The sequence below is a fragment of the Gopherus flavomarginatus genome, chromosome 5 (genome assembly GCF_025201925.1).
Source record: "Gopherus flavomarginatus isolate rGopFla2 chromosome 5, rGopFla2.mat.asm, whole genome shotgun sequence".
NCBI lineage: Eukaryota > Metazoa > Chordata > Testudines > Testudinidae > Gopherus > Gopherus flavomarginatus.
The window spans coordinates 146,239,457-146,259,353 of NC_066621.1; the positions used below are offsets into that span (position 1 = coordinate 146,239,457).

A 19,897-nucleotide genomic window follows, 5' to 3' on the forward strand; every position below is an offset into this window, starting at 1 on the left:
AGATTTCACTGTTAAGCCAAGCTGGTCGCCTCCCATATTTGCTATTCTTTCTGCACATTAGGATGATTTATTCCTGTCCCCTCAATAAGTCTTCTTTAAAATACAGCCAGCTCTCCTGGACTCCTTCCCCCACCAATATTAGCCTCCCAGCGGATCCTGCCCATCAGTTCCCTGCGGGAGTCTAAGTCTGTTTTTCTGAAGTCCAGGGTCCGTATTTTGCTGCTCTCCTTTCTTCCTTCTGTCAGGATCCTGAACTCAACCATGTCATGGTCACTGCTGCCTAGGTTGCCACCCACTTCTATTTCCCCTACCAATTATTTCCTGTTTGTAAGCAGCAGGTCAAGAGGTGCACAGCCCCCAGTTGGTTCCTCCAGCACTTGTACCAGGAAGTTGCCCCCAACATTCTCCAAAAACTTTCTGGATTGTCTGTGCACTGCTGTATTGCTCTCCCAGCATGATCTTTTTATGCAACGAATTTTGGGGCAGTGGAATGAGGTGCACTAATTTCACTACCACTGGGCTGCTGCAGTCCTGAGTGTATTTCAGCCAGTCAGAGGTGTTTAGCCATAGAAATGAAAGGCTCTTCCCCTCCCCCACCCAGGATATAACGTACTTTTCTGAATAAAGATGTACATGGGTTCAGTTTAAGATTTACTGTTTGTGGATTATGATGGCTCTAGCGTTTAAGCCTGAATTGAAGTAATATGCAGGACTCACACTCAGAAGGCCAAATTCTACTCTCAGTTATGACAGTGTAGATCCAGAGTGTCATGGAACTCTTACCTTTACAGTGTTATGATGAAGCTCTGCCTCAGTTTCCCCTCTAGTAGCTAGGGAAATTTACCTCGCTCCTCAGAAAGGTAGATTCCCCCTCTCCAAGGCTGACAGTTTTGAGCTTGTGATGTGATTGCCAGACCTTATTCAATGATCAATGCAAGCACCAGAGTATTATAAAACTTCCACTATTGTCTGTTTGATGGGGACCAGATATTAAAATCCACCTAACTAATTAGTATCTACCATTCATGTGGCTGGACTCATGGAGCCCTGTTCTACACCAGTGTAACACTCAGGTACTAAATTGCACCAGTGTAACACTCGGATACTTCCAAAGCATTGGTAGTTTTTCACTGGGAGTGATCTGATGTCACATTGTGGGATTTAAAAAATATGTAATTTAAAAAACCACACAAGAAAACAAAAAGCTCTAAGGCCCAGATCCTGCAGCAAGCTTCCACAGTCAGATCCCTGCACTAGTAGAGAGCTGGAGCCCAGAGAGCATATTGCATGATCAAGCGTCACTACCCACCTCTGGATTTCCTACCTAGTGCATCCGCTCGTCTGGGTGCCAGTGTTTGGGTCCCCTATCTGCTAGAACTGACCTGCAGAAGATGAGGTGCATTGCAAAACCCAGAGCTGAGGATGTCTGACCAGGTTTATATTTTAAAACATTTAATAATGTGATCCCATAATGCGATGTACTAGAACACCAAATTAAAAGCTGTCTGCAGTTACCTTTATCTGACACCACAGGTATCAAATGAACCAGTGGACGAAGATCCGTTGTTTTTTTTTTAAATAATAATAAAAAAAACTATTCATCTGCAACAGGGAACCTTTGCTCCTATCTTTGACCTTGCTCAACTATTTATAACATTCCAGCACAAAATGCTTTCCATTTGTACCGATCCTTCATGTTTCACAGTGACTGGAGATTTTTTTTAGAAGCAACCCCTAAACCTCTCCTGTATCTAATCCCATTTATTACATCCGCATAATACTTTAAATCCTTTTCCCTTTGGAAGTCCTATTATTTTATACAGCACTTCACTGTTCAGCCTGAAAAAAGTAATCTTACTGTATCTCTTCTTAACGGTGTCTAGACATATCCGAATAATGAGCCACAATGTAAAATCCAAAGACTAACTAGTAATGTTCTTGGTTGTTAAAACTTTATCGTACAGTGATAAGAAATTGACTAAGGAATGAAAAAAAATAGAATATTTTCCTTTCAAAGGCATTTCATCATGTTTCTTTGATTTGTTCCAAATGATTAAAAAAGATAAAATAGTATATAATATTATAATATAGAAATAATATATAATAAATATGTGATTATATATATTATAATATATAATTATATATTATATTATATACTATTTTATAATGATTATAATTATCATTATTTATTTTATTATATTCTTATATGTAACCCTTCTGCCCCTCTGAGTTGGCAGCAACAAGGGCCGGGTTCAGTAGCCAGGGATTCCGTTTCAATAACGCAATGCAAAACCGGCTCAAGCCCCCACCCAGTGACCTGGGACAATTACATACCACCCCCCTGGGCGCCTCTAGGAGGCAATACTTCCCCTCTCGCAAGCAAGGAGTCCGAGTGTAGCAAAATCCTTTTAATAAAGGAAGGAGACAATGTGGCATTACGTTGGGGAAACACCACAGACAGGATTCATAATACAAACCATGAACAAAAGACCCACCTCCAAGTGAGTCTGGCAATGTCCTTTTCCCCTCAGGGTCTTAAGTCCAAATCACCCCAAAGTCCAACAACCCCAAAGTCTCTGACCCTGGTCAGTGCCACCCCAGAGTTCAAAAGTTCATCTGCAGAGTTTTACCCCCCCCAGCCTGGGTGGAATTGGTGGGGGGCACACAGGGTGTTAAGGGGCACCTTACATGGGCGAGGCCGACTGCCCCGCCTCTCCGTGGAGGCCTGCTGCAGCCTTCACCACAAATGGCTCTGCTCCACTCACTGTTCCGTGGGCTGCTCCAACCATCCCACAAGCTGCTCCGCTCCACCAGCTGTCCCATGAACCACTGCAGCTGTCCCCACAAACTGCTCAGCTCCACTCCACTGCACTCGCTGCTCCAACCATCCTGCAAACTGCTCTGCCAGCCACTTAGCAATATATCTTCAGGCTCCTCCACTAGTTAACACAGCACTCAGTGATCTCAGCTTAGTAGTTTTAGCTCTTTTAGTGATTTCAGCTTGTAGTAGGGGAGCCCCAGTGCTGATGCACCATTGGCCCAAAGTGAATTCGGCTCAGCAGTCTCTAGCTAGACTCCTAATGGAATCAAAATTAGCTCTGCTATTCAACAGTGGAGAGAGGTGAAAAAAAAGTGCAATTGGTGTGCCAGGCCCTCAAAAGGGGGCCCATACCATCAGGTACACACAACTGTTCCCAACATCTTTTAATTCACTGGGTTTTGGAACCCGTGTCCCTTGTCTAGCAAGTCTACTTAGTTGATGGTGAGACTCTCTGTCATAAAACAGTCTCATAGTCCTTCATTCACATAATCAGGGTAACAACACTTTATTCCTCCTACCCCAATAACCGAGAAACTGGGGATCGCACAGCTGTCAAAGAGACCATTTTGGGCTGTCGTGGGCTATACTAGGCGGAGTGGGTGTGCCTATGCAAACAAGATCAGCCCCCTAAGTTGTTTTCCACACTCACCATAATTCACCACCAGATGTCAGGGTAGAGCTCATCCTGACTTTGCTTACATATATAATGTATAAGAACATACCCAGTTTATATTATTGTTATTTACATCAAAGCAGTGATGATAGCCCAAATGAGATTAGGCCCCATTGTGGGCTATATACATATAGTAAGCAGCCTGCCCTGAAGAGCTTACAATCTAAAAATACAGGGCAGGGTGCTAGAAAGGAAAAATTTGGATTATTGCCATTTCACAGATGAAAAATTGAAGCATGCAGGGATTTTGAAGGAAGGATGGAAATTGGACCCAGATTTGTATCTCAGTTCAGTGCAGCAACTACAGTAGAACCTCAGAATTACAAACACATTGGGAATGGAGTTTGTTCGTAACTGAAATGTTTGTAACTCTGAACAAAATGTTATGGTGGCTCTTTCAAAAGTGTACAACAGAACACTCACTTCAGCTTTGACACTTTATGCTTAACACAGTACTGTATTGTATTTACCCTTTTGGGGAGGAGGAAGGGGATCTCTGCTGCTGCCTGATTATGTACTTCTGGTTCCAAATGAAGTGTGTGGTTGACTGGTCAGTTCATAACTCTGGGGTTTATAACTCCAAGGTTCTACTGTAGCCCATTCTTCTTCCCTAATTTTGTTCATACAAACAAAACTCTGGGCTCCCATCATGCCCTAGTGCACTGAAAAGCATGGAAATTCTTGAAGTTTGCACTCAAAAAGAAGACACTTCCTAGCATCATTCATCTGGGAGTATAGCTAGCAGAGGGCTGGACAAAGGAGCACTGTACTTCCGAAACAGTCAAATAGAGAGCTGTGTAGTCTGCACTCCCTATATTATTACGAGTATCATGATTTTGGTCCATTCTGGAAGGTGCTTACATTGATCTTGGGAACAACTACATGACTGTACACACAGCTACTTTGCCTCAGCTATTTCGAGCGTCCCCTTTTGGCCACTTGTCATAAACAGATAAGTAAGAGTTAATAGAACAGAAGTACTTCATATCTCTTTTGCCTGTAAAGAGTTAACAAGTTCAGTGAGCCTGGCTGTCACCTGACCAGAGGACCAATCAGGGGACAGGATACTTTCAAATCTTGAGGGAGGGAAGTTTTTGTGTGTGCTGTTAATTTTGGTTGTTGTTCACTCTGGGGGACTCGGAGGGACCAGACGTGCAACCAGGTTTCTCTCCAATTTCTTTGATACAGTCTCTTATATGTCCAGAATAGTGAGTACTAGGTAGATAAGGCGAGTTAGGCTTATGTTTGTTTTCCTTATTTGCAAATGTGTATTTGGCTGGAAGGAGTTCAAATTTGTATTTTGCTAAAAGGATTTTACTTTGTACTTGTATACTTAGGCTGGGAGGGTATTCCCAGTGTCTATAGCTGAAAGACCCTGTAACATATTCCATCTTAAATTTACAAAGATAATTTTTACTGCTTTTTCTTTCTTTAATTAAAAGCTTTTCTTGTTTAAGAACCTGATTGGTTTTTTTATTCTGGTGTGAGATCCCAGGGGACGGGGTCTGAATTCACCAGGGAATTGGTGGGGAGAAAGGAGGAAAGGGGGAGAGAAAGGTTAATTTTCTCTCTGTGTTAGGATTACTTTTCTCTCAGAGAGAGTCTGGGAAGGGGAGAGAGAAGGAGGGGGGAAGGTGAATTTTCCTCTCTGTTTTAAGATTCGATGAGTTTGAATCACAGTGATATTCCAGGGTAACCCAGGAAGGGGAAGCCTGGGAGAGGCAACGGTGTCGGAAAGGATTTACTTTCCTTGTGTTAAGATCCAGAGGGACTGGATCTTGGGGGTCCCCAGGCAAGGTGTTGGGGGGGACTGGAGTGTACCAGGCACTGGAATTCTTGGTTGGTTGGCAGCACTACAAGTACTAAGCTGGTAATTGAGCTTAGAGGAATTCATGCAGTACCCCATCTTTTGGACGCTAAGGTTCAGAGTGGGGGATTATACCATGACACCATTAGAGGCGACTGTGCAGCTGGTGCTGCAGGCCACATCTACTGCAGCTGCCTGCAGTACCAGGGCACCACTGCGTGCTCTGAAAAGAATCTTGGAGCAGGGTCAGCAAAGAGGAGCCATCAAGCTATGCAGCACTGGGCTCACCCCACCTTTTTTATGCATTTAAAGGCTGAATCTTTAACGTTTTACTATGTGTCTCAGAAACTGGGGGTCGAGTTGGTGCCATTCACAAACCAGAAGCCAGACCAAAAAAAAAAAACCAAAAAAACCAAAAAACCCAAAACCTTAATTAATTTTAAAAACCCCAAACCTAACACTATTTCTGACCATGAATTCTTGGGCTGCCAGAGCTGAGAAAGATACCAGAGCGCTGAAAAAAAAATCAGCCAACTCTGGAGTGCTCCAGGGTAACATAGGAGCACAATTATTCAACCCACAGACTGACATGGTGCTGCAGATATTGCTCAGCTGCCAGTAACAAACATATGGTTAAAGGGCAGGAAATGTGCTTGGAGACATCCCTACAGTGATTTTTTATATTGCTGACTATGCAGCAGGTGTGTCCAGTAAAGACTCACATTACTAGTAGGGAAATAGCCTAACGAGCCAAATATATGCAAGCTCATGAGCAAATAAGCTACAGGCCAGTGTGTTTTACACATCACCCTTAACGCTTGATCCACACAGGATGTGAGTCTGAGCTTGAGAGCCTTGGCTCTTTAGCTCAAATTGTAGAGAATCATTTTCAGCTCTGGCAAGCCCCAGTTCAACAAAGACAGAGGTTGCCACAAAACAGCACCCACACCACATGGACAATAAGCACACCATCCATGCCTTTCTAGCAGTGACAAATTTAAGGGTGCTCCTTTCATCAGAAGGGTCATGCTGCCGAATCTCCAAAGGGGTGGGAGGTTAACTCTAACAAACTATTACAATGCTGTCATATTGCATTCACAATCAGCTCCTAGAGACAGCACTTGTCTACTTCGATCATCATTATTTTCCCAGCACCTTCAAACAAAGCACACTGTGAAAAAGGCTTTCCATTAACCATATGCTTCATGTTGCTCCACCGCAGGGCAACGCTTTTCCTGTTCTGTCAATATTCTAATCGGCACGAGTTTCCAGGATTCATCAATGAAAACTGTTTCATGGACTGATGGAGCATTCTGTTAGGTCATTTACTACTTTTCCCCAAGAGCGCTAACTTTGTTAGAATTAGTGAGCGGGGGCAGGGTGGAGCTATGTAAATATAGAGGATATTATTCTGATTTTTGAACCACAGGATGGAAGGAGGCACTGGAGCCAATGGATACTGACATATACCATGTGATGGGGTATTACCATTCAGAATCCTGACCCATGTCCTACGAATAAAGCTGGGAAATAAACAGCCTTAGTCCTAAGTGAGACCATTATTGCACATGCTTGTGCGATCTGAGGCAGTTCAAGATGGCAATTGCTAGAGCAGAGTAAGAGAAGGGGCTTTCTCGCTGCCTGTGTTACTCTCATTGGATTCCACAGTTACATGACTGACTTCCTTCACCTACATCAAGCACCACCGAAACCAGAACCAGCTCTCAGCTGCAGCCTGCACCTCTTGGCTCTGCTGAGCGGGCACTGAACTCTGAGGAGTGACTGTTTCACAGCCACCTGCTACATCTATGCAAGTGCGGATGTAAACGTGTTGTGTTCTTGTTTGTAGTTTTCTTTAATCCGCTATTAAAGAGATCCAGACTTAAGGTATATGTTTTTGCTCTTCATGAATGGGAAGCCTAACAAGGAACATTTACCTACATAAATAACTGAGCTAATGGCTCACGTGAGCACTCCAGTTGGGGATCTGAACTATATCCTGCTACTGCCAAACCCAGAAAATGAAAATAGAGCCTCAGTACACATGTTCTGAGTCCCTGCTGCAATCTGGGTGTGCATTACAGTAGCTCCCAGCAGGCTGGACATGCTCCCTGCTACTTTACCTGCACCAAATGTGATAAAATTAGAGCTGGTTGGAAAATTATATTTTATCCTCATGAAATATTTAAACTTTTAGCTGAAATATCAAAGCCTCAAAACATTTGGCTGAAAACCACAGCCATCATCATGGTGCCTCATGGGAGTTGTAGTTTGGAGCCCTCGTTCCCCTATTCTCACCTATGGGTCAGGGTTCCCAACCAGACTACATCTCTTATGATGCACTGAAATCCCCCTTCCCGCTGAACGGCTACAGTACATCATGGGAGTGCCAGCAGCACAGCGTTTCAATACAAAAATTGAAATGTTCTGTGGTAAACTGATCTTTTTTGCAAAAAAAATGTTTAATCAAAAACACAATTTTCCCATCAAAAATATAGTTTTCATGGAAAATGTTCAACCAGCCCTAGAGCTAACACTGTGCTCCTGTCCCCTCATGCCTATATGTGTATGTTATGTCCCTGGGCAAGGGGGTCAAATTTTTGCTTTATGTCTTGAACAGCATTCACTTTTATAATTGCCTGATGGTAAGCTCTGCCTTGCTGCTTAGTGTGTGGCTCAGGGTGTGCTACACTGATTCCCTTCTTGCCTCCAACTCAGTTGTTCAACTTTATATTCCTTTATATGAGATATAAATTTCTCCCATCTCCCAAGTAGTTTTTGGAGGCTTGACTTATTAGCCTGGTACTTTGTACAGTCCCATTTATTTCAGATGATTTCTTTTCCATTTCTGAAGTTAGCTCAAAATGTACAATATATATGTTAATATGGCCATATTCCAGAATAGGGATCACTAGAACCCATATTGGGTCTATAAGAATCTCCATTGCAGGATTTCCCTTTGGCTTCTTTAGGCAGAAAGTATTAGCAGCAAATTAATTCTTTGGAGGAAAAGAATAGATTGAATGAGTGTTTTACCCAGCTACCATAAGTACCAATTTCCTGAGATTACCTGTGACATGGGTGTAGGCTGTTTTTTGAAAAGGAGAAAGGGTAGAAAAGGGCATATTTCTGCTTAGAATGGGTAATGATTAATCAGAATCAATGGATATTAAAGACCTCTTTTAAATATGATCTTTAAGCTGCAGACCAGTTGTCATATGTTGTACAACTGACGGTGGGAACAGGAGCTGCTTTCCAGGTTATTGAGTGAGATGCTTCAGGGCAGCTATTGTATTCAGTGAGATTACCATGATGCATCTCATATCACCAAGAAGAGATTCTGACAATACCCAGGTTGTACACCTGTGCTAAAATCATCTGAGTAAAGATTGCAATTGGGCCATGCTGAAATAAGTATGTGATGTTCATTAGCATGTGAACTAAGACCCCTAACCTCTTGCAAACGTCACAGTAGGCTTGGGTAAACTCCATGAGGTGGAAACAGAACCTTCCATGCACAGTCACATCCCTCTGCTGTTTTTTCAAGCACAGACAGTATTTCAAGAATGATTATAATTTAGCTTCACGTAAACCAAAAACCCTGGCACATATTGTAGCCAACAGCACAAGTGCTGATGCTGATCTTTGTAAACTGTAACGTATTTAATTGTTTCACGCTTTTTTGTTTGTGCTTTTATATATATAGTTTACAAGAACCCCTATGAAATCAGTGGAGTTACCTCCATGGAAAAAACATCATTTGTGAGATGAGAATCAGACCTTAGTTATACAACCTTCCATTTTCACTTACGCTGAAGCAGAAGAGGGTGTATCATTTTCAGGATGACACTAGTCATGCTGTGGATTTCATTTATTACTTTAAATGTAAGTTTTTTAAGACAGAAACTTTCCCTTTACTATGTACTTGTATGATACCTAGCAGACTGGGGCCATGATCTTGTCTGAGACCTCCAGGCACCTCCATATTACCAATAAAGGAGAATAATAAGTTATAGATGAGTCATGGATTACACCTACACTCACTTATTTTTATTGCAAAAAGTGCTAAAATTTCAGTTTGATTTACAGATTCAATTAAATGGATCTTGACATTTTTTCCATAATCACTTTATAAAGCTAACAGTCTCAGCAATTGTGCGCCATGGCAGAAAAAAAGCCAGGTGTAATTTGTCTACAATAGAAGATGGCTATAAAATTAATCTTTGCACAACACAAGCAACCAGAAAGGGAGGGGTGCATGGACTCAAGAATATAAGGTGTCAAAGGATGAGCTAAATTAAAACCAATGGAGAAACTGAAAGCAGGGAGAAATAGGATCAAGGGGAAAAATACTGACGTGGGAGGAGGGCAAAAGGAATTCAATGAAAGATAAAAATAAAAAATCTGAGCTGGGCTGAAGAACTTTTTCTCTGTGTGAACTCATCCTATTTTATGCAATGAATATGTAGCATGTTCTACAGGTGGATCAGCCATGTGAATCAGTGTGTATTTGGCTGCTGGTATGCAGAATCTACTAGTATCAGCTAAAACTGGTTTAAAAAATTCTGCTGGAAGAGTTTTCTGTCAGAAAGTGCAGTTCCAATGGAATCCAAATGTTCTGAGGGAATGTGTCAATTCCACTGGAACTTTCAAGGAGATTAGACAGACTGGCCAGGGGACCACTTTGGTGTTTCCAAAATGAAATTTGTTGGCACTTCATTCCTATGAAAAAATTAGAGATTTTGACTTTTTGTCCCCCTATAAAATGAATTAAAAAAAAAAACAACGCTTGAAATTTTTTGCAGGATGAAAATTTTGTCCTCCAACCAGCTCTAGTATCAGTGCATTGGCTGACCTTTGCAAACTTGCTTTGGCTGTTTGCACACACAATTCTTATTATGTTTAATGGGCTTTGAAAAAAATCTCAGCCACTGTGTGCATCTACTAGCAGGCAAGTGTATGAGTTTGTGTTTTCAAGAGAGCTGGCAGCAGCTGGATTATTGCCACGATCAACCAGAGTTTTTGAGCAAAGAGAAGCACATAGCACGGGGTAGGCAACTTGCAGCACCCAAGCTAATTTTCAGTGGCACTCACACTGCCCGGGTCCTGGCCACCGGTCCGGGGGGCTCTGCATTTTAATTTAATTTTAAATGAAGTTTCTTAAACATTTTAAAAACCTTATTTACTTTATATACAACAATAGTTTAGTTATATATTATAGACTTACCGAAAGAGCCCTTCTAAAAACATTAAAATGTATTACTGGCACACAAAACCTTAAAGTAGAGTGAATAAATGAAGACTCAGCACACCACTTCTGAAAGAGACTGCCTATGGTGTGCACAAGTGATACTTCAGTACTCAGCCAGAGGCAGCTGACCTTGTCTGCATGTGTGTGTGTGTTGTGTGTGTGTGTGATTCCCCTTAAAAACAAAGATCCTCACCTGTCTAAAAATTGCATACTACATAAAAGGCAATAATGCTCACCTTGGGCTTGGAACATTCAGGTCCAACTCAGCCAAGCACATGCTTAATCCCCTTTAATCATATTTTGCTGCTGCTCTTTTCAGTTGTTGTAGAGGTTGGATATTGGATATACCTGTTGGTGATCAGAACATGGTGGTCATGTCTAGAGATTGGAGCAGGAGTCAGTAGCCAGGAAATCAGAGTCCAGGGTCAGAGCTGGAGTCCAGAGGCCAGGTGCCAGAGCCCTGGGTCACAGCTGGAGTTAGAAGCCAAGAGTTGGCGCCTCTGGTCAGAATCAACACAGGGGCACAGTTGGGGCCAAAGCAGATACAAGTCTGAGAATAAGGAGGAGCTATCGCAGCTGTGGGTGAATGCTCTGAGCAGCTGCTGAACTGTTGCTGGACTTAAGAGGCAGTCTTCTGAGCCAGTCAGGCAGCCTGCTACAGGCCAGCAGTGCTTGTTAGGTTGCCTGGAGGCTGACTCTGCTAAGGGCTCTGATTCCTGAAAGCAGCCTCCCATGTAATTCTCACAAGGCCTCTCTTTTTTCCTCTAACTAGTCACATGTGGAATAAAATTAAATATAAACTCACAATCTTCCCCCCAGCCCTTTAAAGTGCTAGTCCTTGTTTCTGGTCTATGCAGTGAGCTCCTATACCTGAGCGTCTCCCTCCTGTGCCATAAGGAATGATCTAAGAGCACCCACTAGGCTATGATACTCCTCAGAACACATGGGGCCTCATTTACACTACTGTAAATCAGGAGCAACTCTGTTGAAGACAATGGAGTGTAACCAGTATAAATCAGATCAAAATCAGGCCATTAAAAAGGAACTCACCGTCAATTACCTGAATTAGCAATTATATAGAGGAACACACCTCTAATTACATCTAAAAGACTCTTACATATCTAACATCCCAGACAGCCAATAGAGCAGCAAAATACTGGCTATCCTTAACCTTTTTACCCTATCTATTGATACCAGGTAATTAAAAACTACTATGCAGTAGTCATTTTTATTTTCTGTTAGGTAAAAAACTTTGTTTCAAACTTTGACTATTAAAATGTTGGAAGAGAAGATTTACAAGAGTTCTTCCAGTAAAGTTCAAGCAAACACTATGGAAGTGACATGCTTGAAATGCTATTGATTTAACTTCTTGGGGAGCTCTACATCACGGAAAGAGATGGCTTTTTCTAGACCCATTACCAAATTGAAATGAAACTCTGAAATGCTTACGTGGTTTGTTGGATGAATGGAGAGAGGACGGGGTAATAAACCCAAACGAGACCTTCAGCTTCTAATAGGACAAAAGTCTCCAGCAGGTATGTCATTGGAAATTAAAGTAAAACCTTGAAGGTTTCCAGCCATTAAACAGTAAATTATATAATCTAATTTATTTGCTTTCTCTTTTGGTCATTTTAAGACTATAAAGTGCATGCAGTGTATCAACCCCACGTTATGTTGCCTCAACTTGTAGAATGAGGAACTTGAAGCAACTTGCTGGAATAAGACCAACACTTAAGTGCAGTTGGTCACATTGGCACCTAGGTTGCCTCTCTGTTACTTGCAAGCAAAAACCCAAGAGGTAAATTTTCTTTTGATGTAAATTTGCACAGCTCTACAGACTTCAGTGGAGTTGGGTATCTTTACACCACCAGAAATTTGGCCCAGGAGCAGAATACAGCAGCCCAAATCGGCTCCCAGCAAAAATCATGGGAAACAAAATACTTGGTGTACATAGTTTTTATGGTCAGAAGAGCCCTATGATCATCTAGTCCAATGTCCCACATAACAGACAATATAATTGTGAGAGAATGGAGACTCTACCCCATTGTTAGGTAAATTGTTCCAATGGCTAATTCATCTCATTGTTAAAATTGGACACCATATTTCTAGCCTGAATTTGTCTAGCTTCAGCTTCCAGCCACTGGGTTTTGTTATGTCTTTACCTGCTAGATCAAAGAGCCACTTGCTTTAAAAATATTACTCGCTTATAGGTTGTGATCAAGTCCTCTCTCAGTTAAACGGAATAGAATGAGCTTTTTTGGCCTCTCACTGGAAAACACGTTGCCCCGACCTTCTAGCTCTTGTCTGAATCTTTTCTCATTTGTCAATGTAACCCTTCTGCCCCTCTGAGTTGGCAGCAACAAGGGCCGGGTTCAGTATCCAGGGGTTCCGTTTCAGTAACACAATGCATAACCGGCTTCAGCCCCCACCCAGTGACCTGGGACACTCACATACCACACCCCCCTGGGCGTCTCTAGGAGGCAATACTTCCCCTCTCGCAAGCACGGAGTCTGAGTGTAGCAAAATCTTTTTAATAAAGGAAGGAATCAATGCATCCCATTGGAGAAACACCACAAACAGGGTTATAACACAAACCATAAACAAAAACCCACCTCCAAGTACGTTTGGCACTGTCCTTTTTCCCCTTAGGGTTTTAAGTCCAATCACCCCGAAGTCCAACAACCCAAAAAGTCTCTGGTCAATGCCACCCCAGAGTTCGAGAGTTTATCTGTAGAGGTCCCTCCCCCCAGCCTGGGTAGAAAGGGGCACCTTACGTGGTCCGGGGCCAACTGCCCTGCCTCTCCGTGGGTTCTGCTTCCACCTTCTCCACGAACTGCTCCGCTTTACCAGCCGCTCCACTCTGCTCCTCCAGCAGTCCTCAGAAACTGCTCCGCTCCACCAGTTGCTCTGCTCCATGAGCTGCTCTAGTTCTCCCTGCAAATTGCTCAGCTCCATTCGCTTTGTGGGCCGCTCCACCCGTCCCACAGCTACTCCGCTCTGCCAGCCGCTCCACTGCCACCAGCTGTCCCGTGATCCGCTCCAGCCGTCCCCACAACTCCTCCACTCCGCCAGCTGCTCGGTTCCACAGTATAGCTTCAGGATCCCCTACTAGATAGCACAGTACTCAGTGCTCTCAGCTCAGTAAGCTCTTTAGTGATTTCAACTCTCAGTGATCTCAGCTCTTAGTGAGGGAGCCCCAGTGCTAGTGCACCATTAGCCCAAAGTGAGTTCAGCTCAGTAACCTGTATTTAGATTCTTGAGAGAATAAAAAAATCAACTCTGACATTCCACAGTGGAGAGAGGAGGGGGTAGAACTGGTGCTTCTGGCTCCACAAGGAGACTGCACCACCAGGCACAGATACCTGTCCCCAGCCTCTCTCAATTCACTGGGTTTTGGAACCCATGTCCCTTGTCTAGCAAGTACCACCCAGCTGAGGGTGAGTCATTTGTCACCAAGCAGTCCCACAGCTCGGCAGTCTGGGATAGGGTAGGCGTGCCTATGCAAATACATTCTCTGAAATTCTTTCCACCAGATGTCAGGGTAGAGCTTATCCTGACTCTGCTTACATCAACATACCTTTTAAGGTGTGGACATGAGAACTGGAGACGGTGTTCCAGTAATGGGCACATTCATGCTGTAAATAGTGGTAATAACAGCTCCCTAAGCACTAGAGAAATGCGTGAGCTGATGAATCCCCTCATGACAAATAGCAACAGGGCCATTCCATGGATGCTAGTGAAGCCCAAAGGCTGTAATAAGCCTGCAGATCCCAAAATGTCCTCTTTGCAGGTGTGAGGAAAGGACCATTAGAAGACCCATACGTCAGCAGCTCCTGCCATGCAGCAAGTTGCTATAAGTCCAATCTCAGCCAGACATGGGCACTATGTGCCCAAGGCATCACCACTTCCAAACCCTGTCATCAATCTTGTGACATCTGAGAGATCACCAACCAGCAGCTCATTTCCACCAGAACCAGAAGGAAATGCTGGACGCATTTGTGGTCTGTATTCTGGATGCCAACAAGCAGACTCCCACTTGAAGCTGTCATGTGCTGTGAGGAAACAAGGGCACCCAAGAGAAACCTCAGAGCCCACAGCGGGGAGGCCAGAACAGTTGATCTCAACACCAGAGAACAGATGGACAGAGGAATGCAAGAGACTGGTTTCTGCTTTGTATGCCAACATGAGGGTGGCAAGGATGATTTTTTAAAAAGTTAGCATAAAATACTACCATTTAGATCAGGGAGAATTGTTACACACACTTTGAAAATGATGCCTTGCACTGTGTATAATCAGACCCTAGGTCTATATAGCTATAATGAAATGCATATCATGGGTTTCTGGTATAGGACCAACAGCTGCCACATCCCAACAGATGTCTTGTCCATTTTGGAGCACTAAAGAACTTATTTAAAGCAAACACAAGACTTTCCATAGTAGCCCCAGCCTTGGAACAAGTCTATTGCATTATTCTCCTCCCTCCCCACCCCGAAAATCCCCCATTGTGATTAAGCCAATTAGATCCCCTCTTTAGACTAAGTTTTCTGGGGTAGGGGCTGTCTACTACTGCGCACAGCGCCTGTTACAATGGGGCCCCATTCTTGGTAGGTCCTTAGGCACTGTTGTAATAAACAAGTTTAATAATAAATGACTCTAGCAGGTATATTCTCTGTGTGCAATCATGTAGCTTTTTCCAAGGTATGAATTCTCCTAATAAGTCACTGATCTTTTTTCAAATCTTCCCCAAAAGCGATTAATTTAAAAAAAGAACACTCACTCTCAGCTGATCTAAATAAGATTTGCTTTATCCATCAAAAATTCACTGAGCAGATGGTAGATAGACCTCAGCAGTAACAATATCATCACTGGCAGGAATCTAGCAGCTAACACCAGTGCAATGTTGCCATTTCAAAGCCCTGCCTGGGAATTAAAAGAATATTCAACTATTTAAAAAAAACAAAATAAATTGTATTATCCGATTATTTCATACCCTGTAATTTACAATGATTTACTTAGTTACATTATTTCTTATGGTCTTTGATAAAGAAAAAAAAAAGAGAGAGAGAGTGTTTAGATTGGAGCCTAGGATGTGTGTTCTAATTATTATAAATAAATTGAGTCAATGTATTTTCAATTGCAACTCCTGCATCACACGATATATATGCTACACTTCTGAGAGAGCAAAACCCCATACTTCAAAATTAAATTGATATATATCTTAGAGTTCCTCTTTGGGCATAACACACACATGCCAACGTGTGAGCAGAAATGTAATGAAACAGAATAGTCTTGGAGCATAACTAATTTATTCAGGACCTAGACTCTTAGGACCATATACTGTTCTCTATCAGTGTGGAGAACTACATTAGTGAGTTTCACAGAATGAGGGTCTACATGGTACAACGTGTGTGCAGCTTCAGTACAATAACTGAAGTTATTTTCAACTATGAGACTTGTCGCTTCCTTTTCATTTAGTTTTTTTAAGTCTTCAAAGTGTCTTAAGAGTTTCTTATGAAAACAGCACTAATTGTGATCACTGCTACCATATAATTAAAAATGGTCAACGTTCTGTACAGACTATGCAATCCTATTGAGGTTAATAGGACTACATGGGGCATCAGTCAGCGCAGAATTTGGGCCTGGTGTCATACAAAAGCAAAATCAGGATTTGTATTTATGTTAAGATTTGTGGTGTCTTAAATTATCTGCTTGCCTTAGGTGGATCATTTCCAGAGCACTTGTATTCCCGCCATGCATTTTATACCTAGTTGCTGAAAATAGTCCAGAGCTCTTTAAGTATTGATTATGCCTACATCATGTATTGATCCTAGACTATAAGATTTGTGCTCCCAGTTTGGAAGTTTTGCTATGTATGCACAGTAACGTATCAATATGGATCCAAAAAAGCATAGCATGAGCATTGAGGAAGCTTCAACTAAAACCCCCTATACATTTTCTAACTGGAACAGAGCAATTCGAATGCAAGTCCCTGGGAAGAAAAGTGACTAGAGTTTTGATTCAGGGTCAGATCCAATACCACAAAAGGGCCATGTTCCAGTTCAGGCAGAATTTCACATGAAGAGGCATTCTCATGAGATTTCTGTGGTGTTTGCTGTGAACATTCAGCGCCACTATTCTGGGTGGTCAATTGGAAGCATATAGTAAGAAGGTAAGTGTCTGTGTAAACAGGGAATAGAGTCTTGCATTCACCTCCTTTTTCCTTTTAGGAGATGTGTTCTGTGATTTGTAGGGTGTTTATTTGTTCCTAATACTAAGGATTCGAGACTACAGAGATCTTAATCAGGACCTTGCTATAATTTCAGTCCATGCTGGCAGAAATCTCATGAGAACAACGGATACTGGAAGATTTCTGTCTTTTAGTTCCATTACCTCCCAAGAACAGGTCCCAAGTGTTCAATGCAACCCAAATCCAAACCCTGATTCAGCCTTGAAGTTGAATGCTGGACCTTGGTCTAAACTTAATTCTGAGGAAATACAACTTGCTTGGCTCATATAAATACAATTTAAATAAAATACATAGGACCCTACCCTGAAAACTGATTAGGAAGACTCCTTGTAAGTAATCAAGTCAAGCTCATAACGTCAGGCAATTGAATATGCACAATATGTTTCTTAAATCTGAGGTTTTGTCTTCAGTAATTTACAGTGCTCTTACTAGCACCTATTTATGATATCCTCTACCTGCATTACACAATATTTCCATACTTTCAGCAGCATTGATGTTTGTGTTCAAAATTCAAGTGGCGTGAAAAATCATGTTCTCGTACATTTTATTGAACAAAATACCACTTAACCAATCTAGTTGGAAAGTTAACTTGTTGTGTTTTAATAAGGCAGGTCAGGGAAAATTAATGTTAGTCAACATTTTGCCTGTCAAAACTGTGTTTCAAGGAAAAACTGGTTCTCAATTAAATACAAATTTTCCATGTAAAGGGGTTGGCTTGCCTGAGAAAATTTTCAGTTTTCACTGAAACCATTTTGTTCCAAAAGACTTTTTGGCCAAAAAAAATTGTGGTTTCAATGAACAGTCTAAATTTTCTAGGCACATTTTTGATCAATTTTTTTTAAATCGCTTTTTCAGAATTTTGACAGAAAAAAATCCTGACTCTCTCTAAAACTTAAGCTTTTGAAAAAATATTTTGTACACAGTCTGTTTGTTCTTAGTACTATATAAAAAATAACAGCTAATTTATTTTAAAAAAAACCAATAGAAATACTGGAATCTGAGCTCACAGAAATGTAGAGATGGAAGGGACCCTGAGAAGTCATCAAATCCAGTCCCCTGCACTGTGGCAGGACCAAATAAATCTAGACCATCCCTGTCAAGCATTTGTTCAACCTGCTTTTAAAAACCGCCGATGATGGGGGTTCCACAGCCTTCCTTGGAAGCCTCTTCCAGAACTTAACTCCCCTTATTAGAGTTGAAAAATTTCCCCAATATCTAAGCCAGTGATACTCAGACTGAGGCTCGCAAGCCTCAAGAGGCTCTTTAATATGTCTCCTGTGGCTCTTTGCAACCCATGATATTAGAACAGTGTGATTTAATTATAAACCAATCAGGATGCTTTTACTATATTAACCAATTGTAGTTGATAAAATAATACTATGTTGTCAGTCATTTTGCTGTGAGAATAATTATATTTATTTATGTAAATAAAAACTACATATTTCCCCTGCCATACTATTTGACTATGAGTATATAGTAAATGAAACAATGAATTCACACTACTGTGGCTCTTTTTGGCACTGTTGATTGCTAATTCGGCTCCTGAACCCCTGAGGTCTGAGTATCCCTGATCTAACATAAATCTCCCTTGCTGTAGATTAATCTCATTACTTCCTGTCGTGCCTTAAGTGGACATGGAAACAACTGATCACTGTCATCTTTATACTAGCGCTTTACAAATTTGAAGACTTAAGTCCCCCTCTCAGTCTTTTTTTCAAAACTAAACATTCCCAGGGTTTGGGGGTTATTTTAATACTTTCCTCGTAGGTCAAGTTTTCTAAACCTTTCATCATTTTTGTTGCTCTCCCTGGACTCTTTCCAATTTGTCTACATCATCCGTAAAATGTGGCACCTAGAACTGGACACAGAAGTCCATCTAAGGCCTCGCCAGTGCTGACTAGAATGGGATAATTACCTCTCACATCGTACATAAGACAGTCCTGTTAATATACCCCAGAAAGATGTTAGTTTTTTTTGAAGCTGCATCATATTGTTGACTTATAGTCAATCTGTGATCCACTATACCCCCTAGATCCTTGTCAGCAGTATTACTGCCTAGCCAGTTAGTCCCCATTTTGTAGTTGTACATTTGATTTTTCCTTCCTAAGTGAACTGCTTTGCACTTGTCTTTATTGAATTTCATCTTGTTGAATTCAGATCAATTCTCCCATTTGTCTATTCAGCATAGGTGACCCAACTAGATACAAAGGTAAATGTAAAATGTCTTGCACAGTTTATATTAAACATCCCTCTTACCAATAATGACTATTGGTTAATTGCAAGACAACCATTCAAGTAATAGCAATCTAGCTTGTATTAGTTATCACAGCTTCCTGTTAAGGTGTCTGACTGCCTCAGAGCATGCAGACATGACGCCAAATCAGAGCAGTACCGCAAAAAAAAAAATCGCTTCAACTATCCTGTGGGATTCCAAGAATTTTAAACCAATGTGGCATGAACCATATGTTTCTCTGTTTGAGGAAAGCTACTAGTTGCAAAATTGGGAAAATCCTATTTCAAAGTGATAAAGTGCAACCCATAGCACAGTTTTCACCTGAGAAAACAATGCTCATGACAATGGGGTGAGTTTCCTACAACACTAATCTGAAATTTTCTAGATCATAGAATGAAAGTATGTGGCCAGATCCTCAGCAGGTGTAAATCAGTATAATTGCACAATGGAGCTATACCAGCTTACACCAACTGGCCCCCATGTGGTATAGGTATTCAGGTGTTCAGAAGTATTCTAATATTGAGCCAAATTATATGTCATGTCTGTAACTATAAGTCTTACAAGAGGGAGAACTTAATTTTTCAAGATTTAACGAGTAGATGGTGTTGTTTTGTCTCTTGAGCTAGAGGCACTTATCTTAAAACTCTATTGCTAAGAAATGTTTTGTAACCAGAAGATCCCTATCCAAACCAACCTCGTTGGTTCAATTTAATTAGCGGTAACCAAGGCCTCACTCCCTGAAGCAACTGTTAGGACAGGTTGTCACTGCACTGGTGGATGGAGCAAGCAGTCAGGCAGCAGTGGATCATAGACATTACAGCATCTTTCTAGCTTGGTTAGTGGAATTGCTCCAACAATATTGAAA

The 19,897-nt window shown here is 41.6% G+C and overlaps 1 long non-coding RNA gene across 3 annotated transcripts in view; it reads right to left on the reverse strand.

Annotated features, from left to right (window-relative positions):
* LOC127051002 (uncharacterized) overlaps nt 1-19,897 on the reverse strand; it is a 40,974-nt gene that overhangs the window by 17,478 nt on the left and 3,599 nt on the right. The window contains exon 2 of one of the 3 annotated variants that reach the window (XR_007774371.1): nt 10,789-10,900. This is a non-coding gene — a long non-coding RNA (uncharacterized LOC127051002). Of the gene's footprint in view, nt 1-10,788; nt 11,042-19,897 lie in introns of those variants that run through there. The other 2 variants (XR_007774372.1, XR_007774370.1) reach the window with 2 other exon arrangements.